The sequence below is a fragment of the Leucopleurus acutus genome (genome assembly GCF_964270905.1).
Source record: "Leucopleurus acutus genome assembly, chromosome: 20".
NCBI classification, from domain to species: domain Eukaryota; kingdom Metazoa; phylum Chordata; class Mammalia; order Artiodactyla; family Delphinidae; genus Leucopleurus; species Leucopleurus acutus.
The window spans coordinates 57,807,910-57,818,436 of NC_139162.1; the positions used below are offsets into that span (position 1 = coordinate 57,807,910).

The 10,527-nt window shown below is 44.4% G+C and overlaps 1 pseudogene across 1 annotated transcript; it reads left to right on the forward strand.

Annotated features, from left to right (window-relative positions):
• Positions 1 to 5,829: 5,829 nt before the first annotated feature.
• On the forward strand, positions 5,830 to 8,775 carry LOC309977084 (atlastin-2-like; annotated as a pseudogene). The gene is made up of 3 exons: positions 5,830 to 5,859; positions 6,878 to 7,741; positions 7,926 to 8,775. The product of its transcript is annotated as an atlastin-2-like (transcript).
• The last annotated feature ends 1,752 nt before the right edge of the window (positions 8,776 to 10,527 follow it).

Sequence of the window (10,527 nt, forward strand, 5' to 3'; positions counted from 1 at the left end):
GCTCCACAACAAGAGAAGCCATCAAAATGAGAATCCCATGCACTGCAATGAAGAGTAGCCCCCGCTCACCACAACTAGAGAAAGCCCACATGGAGCAATGAAGACCCAACGCAGCCAGAAAAATAAATCAATAAATAAACTTAAAAAAAAATCAATGTCCTTAAGGGAAAAGGCTGAGATGCCCTGGGAGGGAAAGGATTCTGCCTCCAGACCCAGGACTGCAAGCATCTACTCTTCCAGCTTACTGGAGTGCCCCGAAGATTTTGAAATCACTTAACCCTCACAATCACATGAAGCCTAATCAATAGAATAAAACTCTGATTTATCTCCTTTTGGGTCTGATTCTCTGAAGAAGTCTAATGTTATTATTCTCATTGTTGTACTGGGCAGTTAGGATGACAGCAATGCCATTAGCAAGAACAAGCCATCTTATTCTACAGGCCAAAGAGAGTGGCCTCAGTAGAAACCAAACCTACGGACACCCAGCATCTAGAACTAAGACAATAAATTTCTGTTGTTTGAGGCACGCCCCCTCACCCAAAAGGAAAAGAAAAATAAAACCTATCCACAGTAATAGAGTGTAAACAGTGGGTAACACTGTAGGACAAGCTATTGACAAGGATGAAGCACCAGGAACCTGCAACAGAACTGGAAATAGTCTAACTTTTGGGTGAGGTGGAGGATACCTCAGTTTATACATATGTGAAAAGTAAAGATGATTTCCCACTCTTGGGCATATATCCAGACAAAACTCTAATTCAAAAAGCTATATGCACCCCTATGTTCACAGCAGCACTATTTACAATAACCAAGACATGGAAATACCCTAAATGTCCATTGACAGAGGAATGGATAAAGAAGATGTGGTACATACATACAATGGAATGTTACTCAGCCATGAAAAAGAATGAAATAATGCCATTTGCAGCAACGTGGATGGATCTAGAGATTGTCATGCTAAGCAAAGTAACTCAGAGAAAGACAAATACCATATAATATCACTTATATGTGGAATCTAAAAAAAAATGACACAATGACACAAATGAACTTACCTACAAAACAGACTCACAGGTATAGAGAGCAGTCTTGTGGTTGCCAAGGGGGTTGGTGGAGAGAGATGGATTTGGAGTTTGGGATTAGCAGATGCAAACAATTACATATAGGATGGATAAACAAGGTCCCATTTTATAGCACAGGGAACTATATTCAATATCCTGTGATAAACCAAAATGGAAAAGAATGTATACATATGTATAACTGAATCACTTTGCTGTACAGCAGAAATTAACACAACATTCTAAATCAACTATACTGCAATAAAAATTTTTTAAAAATTGAAAAAAGAAAAAGTGAAGCTGAACCTGAAGGATTGATATGTATCACTGTATAATTCCGATATAAAAAAATTAAGTAGATTTTAAAAACAAAAGGTATGGAAGTCAAATATATAGAGTCAATCCTTGAATAACACGGGTCTAAAACCCATAGGTCCACTTATACACGATTTCAGCCCTTTGTATCTGTGAGTTCTGCATCCATGAAATCAACCGACCATGGATCAAAATACTACATAATCTGCAGTTGACTGAATCTGAAGATATGGAACTGTGCATATGGAGGGGGACGGCCCACCATAAGGGACCTTAGCATCCACGGATGTTGGTATCTGCAGGAGCACTGGAACACATCCCCCACATACACCACAGGACAACTGTCCATCATTTCCAAAATGAGACAACTCTTTCAAGAGTTGTGGGCTTCCCTGGTGGCACAGTGGTTAAGAATCCGCCTGCCAATGCAGGGGACACGGGTTTGATCCGTGGTCTGGGAAGATCCCACATGCCGCGGAGCAACTAACCCCATGAGCCACAACTACTGAGCCTGTGCTCTAGAGCCCGTGAGCCGCAACTACTGAGCCTGCATGCCTCAACTACTGAATCCCATGAGCCTAGAACCTGTGCTCCACGAGAGAAGCCACCGCAATGAGAAGCCCACGCACTGCAACGAAGAGTAGCCCCCGCTTGCCACAACTAGAAAAAGCTCACGTGCAGCAATGAAGACCCAACAGATCCAAAAATAAATAAATAAAATAAATAGTTATGGAGCAGAAACTAACACACCATTGTAAAGCAATTGTACCCCAATAAAGATGTTAAAACACACACACACACACACACACACACACACACACACACACACACACACACACAAAATAAATAAATAAATAAATAAATTTATTTAAAAAAAAAAAGATGACAAGAGGGACTTCCCTGGTGGCGCAGTGGTTAAGAATCCGCCTGCCAAAGCAGGGGACATGGGTTCGATCCCTGGTCACAGAAAATTCCACATGCCGCAGAGCAAGTAAGCCCGTGTGCCACAACTACTGAGTCTGCACTCTGGAGCCCACGAGCCCATGTGCTGCAACTACTGAAGATCGTGCACCTAGAGCCCGTGCTCCACCACAGCAAATGAGAAGCCCACACACCGCAACGAAGAGTAGTCCCCGCTCGCTGCAACTAGAGAAAGCCTGCGCGCAGCAGTGAAGACCCAATACAGCCAAAAATAAATTAAATAAAATAAATAAATTTATATATATATAAAAAGATGACGAGAGCTTGAATTAGGGTGCTGGTGATGGACTCAGGACACACGGATAATCTCAAACGGGCAGGCCTGGGGATGGACGGATGTTGGTTTGATGGAGAGAGAGGCTGGCTGAGGTGTTGCTAATCTTCTAATCAGCTTAGATGGCAGGACGTTCTCAGAACACGGCACGGGATAGGAGTGGGCAGGATCCCGGGGGTCTTCTAAGGCAGGACAAGTTTGAGAGGTCTCTGAGACACGAAAGTGGAGATCTGGGAATAAGGAAATGGGGGTGGGGTGGTGTGTGGAACAGAGCATCGGTAGTGGAGTTGGCCAAAGACACTTACAGGCGGGCTGAGAAGACTGAAGGACCGATAGAGAGTAGAGACCGTGACTCACTGTGGATTATTCAAGCTACAGTCAGCAGCAGAGATGTGGGGCTGAAAACCCCAAACATCCGCTTGGTGTTCTTAACGGCAAGAGGGGCAGGAAGGTACAGTGCAAGGGGCTGCTTCTGAGTGTCTTGTGGACAAACAGGAGGATGGATAAATGGATGGAGAAGGTGGGAAAGAGTTACATAGAGAGTATAGCATAGATCATAACTTCAAGAGGAAGAAAGGCCCCTTTTCCTCTGAGTCTAGAAGTCCAGGAAAAATGCGTGATACCACCATTCACTTTGATTAATACAATTACATGGATACGGTAAGAACTGACCTTAGTCGACCCTCTCTATAGACCAGGCACTGTACTAAGCAGTTTTCTGCATTATCTCATTATACCTTCAAACAACCCACTCACATACACACTAGCCTCGCTCTGACTTTCTGAGAGCAGGGTGAGTAGAGTAGACAGAGGTCATACAAACCAAGCCCACTGGCTCTTCTCCTTCGGCCCAGAGCAAAACCACACTCTCCAGTCCTGAGCATCCAGCTGTGGCCAAATGCCTAGTCCTTGCCTGTGAGATACAGAGGAGTAAAGTATGTGTGCATCTGGGTGTGGCCTGGCCCCTATCCCTTGCTGTTTCCCCTCCACCAGCTGGATTATGCTGGACCAACCTTAGAGATATACGTTGACGTCAGAAGGTGCCTGGATCTCTAGATGCAACTAGAGATTATCATACTAAGTGAAGTAAGTCAGAAAGAGAAAGACAAATACCATATGATGTCACTTATATGTGGAATCTAAAATATGACACAAATGAACCTACTTATGAATGAGAAACAGACTCACAGACATAGAGAACAGACTTGCGTTTGCCAAGGAGAAGGGTGGGTGGGGAGGGAAGGAGTGGGAGTTTTGGATTAGCAAATGCAAACTATTATATATAGGATGAATAAACAACAAGGTCCTACTGTATAGTGCAGGGAACTATATTCAATATCCTGTTATAAACCATAATGGAAAAGGATATAAAAAAGGAATTATATATGTGTATAACTGAGTCATTTTGCTGTATGGCAGAAATTAGCACGACAGTGTAAGTCAACTGTACTTCAATAAAAAAAAAAGAGAGAGAAAATAAAAATTAAAAAAAAAAAAAAAGAAGGTGCCTGGGTCTCTAAATAATGGTGTGGTCCCAAGCTGGCCAGCTGATGCACACTATACTTTGATGTGAGAGAAACCACCAGACCCCACAAAGGGGGTTTCACATAGCAGCTCAGAGGCACTGGTCCCCATGCATTCTCAAGGTTGCTGTGAACCCACTTGCCCAACAGCTATTGGCTCCTACCTGGGCACATGCTATGTGGGAGGCCTCTCCTTCCCATCCACAGCTCCTGCCCATGTTCCAGCAAGTGGATCAACTCTGGTTTGGGAACTGGATGCCCTGTGGATGGAGAAAAAAACAGGACGCAGGTGTTTTGATGAGAAGAATGAAACCTTCCAGCCTATCTGGGACTTCATGACAGGAACAAGACCATGAATGTAGCAGCTCCCAAAGTAAAGAAAATGTTGATCTGTGACTGGGAATCCAACGGCACAAACACCATTCCTGGGCTGCAACTGCTATAGAGGGTGGTGCTGTCTGTCTACACAACACCACTTCCCTTAAACTTCATCAGTGGAAGCCAGCCCCATGCAGGGTCATGCCACTTTCACACACAGCCACGGGACCCTGGGAATACTCCAATAAAAAACAAAAAAACCCACAACGCTGAAGTCAAAATAATGGCATTAAGGTCCTAGCATGTTCACGTAGAAGGCTCAGGGCTGTGAGCTAGAGGCTGGTCCCTCTGTTGAACAGAAAAATTAACCACAAAGGGGGCCATGGAATACTCACTCACACTGATCTGAGACTTTCTCTTGACAACAATCAGCGTGCCAGACAGAGAAGGTAAAAGGACTGGCTTTTGCAGGGTGTCCACCTGTGGCATTCCATGACATTCCTGTGCACCTTCTAAAATGATCTCCTGCCCAGGGGAGGATCATGGCCCAGGCCTCAGAAAGCATGTGATGATGATGTAGACACGAGCGGCCTTTGAACCAAGATTGTGCTGTTTAGGAAGATCCCTGGGTGGCACTGATGACAAATGCCATGTAGGGGTCTCCCTCACTCACCCACTCGTCTGAGAACAGCCCTGCTAACTGGCTGTGGTGATACCTGACATCACCAGGCTGGGTCAGTCAGCTTCCCTCCTGTGGAATCTGCAACAAGGACCTCAAACTGAGGCCCTAGGGTGCTGGGCACTAGGATGGGGCTGGTGTTCATAAGGACATTGTTTCTATCCCACCGATCACTGCTACAGACACAGGGAGACCAGGCAGGAGGAGAAGCGACCAGAAAAATGCAGGGCCTGTGGGGAGGAGGAAAGGTGACTCCTGTGACCTTGATCAGCCTGGAAACAAGGTGGGTGGGGTCCCCCACATGTGTGAGAGCTAAGCACTTACCCAGTGAGACCAGGAGCCCACAGATCTCCAGCATCACCTCTTGGTACAGGGTCCTCTGATCCAGGTCAAGTTGTCCCCACTCCTCCCGGGTAAAGGTCACGGCCACATCCTTGAAGGTCACCAACACCTGGACAGTCAAATAGGTAGTGGTGTTGGACTTTTGCACTTGGATAGGATCAACCCTGTCACTCTGTTGCCGGTTAAGATGCAGAGAGACGCAGGCCTGAACCACTGAGGCCTGCTGATCGCCGAGTTCTGTGTTGGGCTCAAGGGGGAGGTGGAAGCAGTCTCTGGATATAATGCAACTGTGGCTGAGAGAAAAGCCTCCTGTGAAGGAAGCCACTAGAGATGACACAGACAATGGTTTTCCATGAGGACTGGGGGCAGATGGTACGTGCTCTGGGAAAATGTTCATGATGATAATTCCAACAATGGTAACAGCAAAGTGACAGGTGCTGAGCCTCCCTGGTCCTCACGGTGCACCTGCCCCAGGCTGTGGTCTTCACACGCTGCGATAAAGTGACTAGAGATCCCTCGCTCTGGAGCCAGATTTCTGGGGTTTGAATGAAGACTCTTAAATCTGACACTCGGGACTTCCCTGGTGGTGCACTGGTTAAGAATCTGCCTGCCAATGCAGGAGACACGGGTTTGAGCCCTGGTCAGGGAACATCTCACATGCCACGGAGCAGCTAAGCCCGAGTGCCACAACTACTGAGCCTGTGCTCTAGAGCCCGTGAGCCACAATTACTGAGCCCGCATGCCACAACTACTGAAGCCCATGTGCTCTAGGGTCCGTGCTCCACAACAAAGAGAAGCCACCGCAATGAGAAGCCCATGCACCGCAATGAAGAGTAGCTCCTGCTTGCCACAACTAGAGAAAGCCCGCGCGCAGCAACAAAGACCCAACACAGCAAAAAATATATAAACAAATTTATATATATAAAAAAAATCTGACACTTGCTGGCAGTGTGATCATGGGGAGGACGACATCCCATCATTTCTCCAAGCATCAATTTCCACATCAATACAACAATCACTCCCACTATGCCAATTCTTAGAACTAAAGAGAAAATGTTCCCACACCAGATGCTGTGGAGTGCCTGGCCCAGTTAAGTGTTCAGTGTATTTTGTGACTTTCACTAATCCACAGCCCACAAGGTAAATGCCATCGTCACCACCATGTCACAGCCAGAGGCCTGAGGCTCAGGCAGCTCTAGAAAATCAACCACAACCTCAAATTTAAGGAAAAGTGGGGGAATTCCTTGGTGGTTCAGTGGTTAGGACTCCACGCTTTTACTGCTGAGGCCCTAAGCTCAATAGTTGGTCAGGGAACTAAAATCCTACAAGCGATGTTGCGTGGCAAAAAAAAAAGGGTGGGGGCGGTGGCGAAGCAGTGCGGAGGTAGCAGCTACACGAGGGGCTGCGGCGTCAGAGGCGAAACAGCAACCCAAACACCTGGGTTAACCACGTCTCGTCCACAACCCTCCTAGGTGAGAATTATGAAGATGACAACCTAGTAAACTCTGATGAGGTTATGAAGAAACCATTTCCAGTACAGATTGTTCTTGTACATGAAGATGACCATAATTTTGAGCTTGATGAAGAAGTTTTGGAGCAGATATTGCTACAGGAGCACATAAGAGATCTTCACATAGTAGTGGTATCCGTGACAGGAGCTTTTTGTAAAGGGAAATCATTTTTACTGGACTTCATGCTTAGATGTATGTATAACAAGGATTCTCAAAGTTGGATTGGTGGAAACAATGAAGCACTGACTGGCTTTACATGGCGAGTTTGTTGCAAAAGAGAAACAACAGGCGTATGTCTGGAATGAACAAAAGTGGCTGTGCTGCTAATGGATACCCAAGGTGCCTTTGATAGCCAGTCAACTATCAGAGATTGTGCAACAGTGTTTGCTCTGAGCACTATGACTGGCTCTCTCCAGGTATATAATTTGTCTCAAAATATTCAAGAAGATGATCTTCAACACTTGCAATTATTTACAGAATATGGCAGACTTGCAATGAAAGAAATCTACCAGAAATCATTTCAGACATTAATGTTTTTGATTCGAAACTGGAGTTATCCTTATGAACATTCATATGGTTTGGAAAGTGGAAAACAATTCCTTGAAAAGAGATTGCAGGTAAAACAAAATCAACCTGAAGAGCTACAGAATGTAAGGAAGCACATTCACAATTGTTTCTCAAATCTTGGTTGCTTCCTTTTGCCACATCCTAGTCTTAAAGTTGCAACTAATCCTAGTTTTTTTGTGGCCTCTCCCGTTGAGGAGCACGGGTTCCGGACGCGCAGGCTCAGCGGCCATGGCTCACGGGCCTAGCCACTCCGCGGCATGTGGGATCTTCCCGGACAGGGACACGAACCCATGTCCCCTGCATCGGCAGGCGGACTCTCAACAACTGCACCACCAGGGAAGCCCATCCTAGTTTTGATAGGAGATTGAAAGATATTGATGAAGAGTTTAAAGGAGAGCTTTGAAATCTGGTTCCAGTGCTACTTGCCCCAGAAAATTTGGTAGCAAAAGAGATAAGAGATGAAAGTCATTTGTAGAGATCTTGTAGAATACTTTAAGGCTTATATTAAAATTTATGTAAAAAGTCCATGCTTCAGGCAACAGCTGAAGCTAATAATTTTGCTGCAGTAGCAGGAGCGAGAAAGTATGGAGCAGGTAGGCGGTGGGGACAAGCCTTACATTGCACCTTCAGATCTGGAAGTGAAAACACCTGGATCTCAAGGAAGTGGCGATTAAACAGTTTCGTTCAGTAAAAAAAATGGGTGGAGATGAATTCTACCGTCATTATCAGGACCAGCTTGAGGCTGAAATAGAAGAAACCTATGCAAATTTTATAAAGAAACCTATGCAAATTTTATAAAGCACAATGATGGCAAAAATATCTTCTATGCTGCTCATATGCCTGCCACACTGTTTGCAGTCATGTTTGCTATGTATATAATCTCAGGACTGACTGGTTTCGTTGGCCTAAACTCTATAGCCGTCTGTGTAACCTTGTCATGCGGTTAGCACTGAGGCCTCTTTGTACTTGGGCATATGTTACATACTCTGGGGAGTTCACAGAAATTTGAACAATGATTGATCAGATTGCTGAAACACTATGGGAACAGGTATTGAAGCCCCTGGGTGATAATTCGACAGAGGAAAACATAAGGCAGTCTGTAACAAACTCTATCAGAGAAAGCCTGACTGTCCAGCTGTCTCATCATGCCAGATTAAAGACTGACAGTTCTTCTCCTCATGGACTCCACTCTTTCTTCTTTTCATGCTAGCTGTACAATGAGAACTCAAATAAAAATAAACCAAAGTTTACAATCAACTGTAGCAGTAGTTTAGTATAACTGGCTTCACAGATGGCTGCCACAGAGTTGAAGTTGTTGGTTTTAAGCATTCTATTTATGGCTCCTAAGACATGAAGACTAACTGTGCATTAGTTTTCATGCACACTTGTGCCATGTTTAATTCTTTTTTTTCCCTTTTTACTTAATCTAATGTTAGTGAAATCTGTCTTATGTAAAGGATATTTCAGGGAAATATTTTAAGAAATCTATTTAGAATCTCTTTAACACAGTGTCCCATTGAAATTTTAATTTTTAGAGGTTATGAATCACTGTATCAAGAATCAGATTGCAATGACAATGAAGCCTTTATTGAGCCACGACATTAAAAGTACATATTGCTTTACTGCCTTCAATACCAGTATTACATAAATGCATATATCAGGAACTTCACAGAAATTACATGATAACTCTTGTAGCTAAGAAAATGACTCTGAGGTGTACATTTGTCTTGCCTTTGAAAATTTATAAACCTGTCCAAAAAGGAGATGCATATCTGGGAAACTGAACTGTCTTTATGCAGTTTAGCCTTTGTGTACATAAAATATGCCATTAATTTTATTGGGGGAGAAATTCCAACCAAAAATGTTGCCTACAGCTCTGAGTTAAGAGTATCTATACAGTGTGCAGCTTTTATTTTCTAAAATCGCAGATAGGGCATGTATATGAATTATAAATATATAAACACGATTTTGTATTAAAAGTTTTGTAGTTTATGACAAAATCTAGTTCTGTGGTAGGCTAATGAGTACAGTCACTGTGAAGGAATGTTTGTGGCTCATGTCAGTGTGTGAATGCAGACACAATTTGAAGTTTTTGATATATTTGTGATATTTATCTTCTTGAGCACTGCAATCTCACCCCCCACCCCCCAAGGGAATTCAATGGGAATGTTTATCGTGACTTTGTCCTCTGTAGCATTTTAAAGTTCTTTCCTGTAATTTATTTTCAGTACATAATTAAAATTTTGTTATATATATATATAAAGGAACAGAAGTGGGAATTGAACATCCAGCCAGAAAAAGATGGCACAGAGTTGCCAGAAGATGGGCAGGTGGGAGCAAGTTGTACCTTAGCTAGAATTACAACAGCTAGGAAAAGACTGTCCTAAGAGGTGACAGTGATGCACAGGAAGGGTGGGGAGAGATAGCCCTGCAGAGATCTGGGAACAGGGCCCCAGATGAAGGAAAATGCAAGGGGAAAAGCTGCCAATTGGGCAGGAATTTTGCAAGTTCAGGACCTCCTGGCTGACTGCGGTGAGTAAGGGAAGAAGGGGAGAGGAAGAAGCATGGAGGAAGTCATGGGGCAGCTCCAGTACAGGCCTGTGGGCCACAGTGCAGGAGGTTGTACTTATTATAAGTGTGATGGGAGCACCTGAGTGGCAGACCCATTCATTCATTTAACCATTTATTGAGTGCCTTTTACAAGCCCAGGCTGTTCTAGGTCTTGGCAGAGAGCAGCAACAGGCGCTCATGGTCCAGGGCTGGAAAGAGATGCTAAACAAGTAACGATATCAATGAGCAAGACAATGTCAGAGGGACGCAAAGATTCCAAAGTCAAGAAAATAGAGTTCCCTGGTGGTTCTGTGGTTAAGAATCCGCCTGCCAATGCAGGGGACAGAGGTTTGAGCCCTGGTCCGGGAAGATCCCATGTGCCGCGCGGAGCAACTAAGCCCATGCACCACAA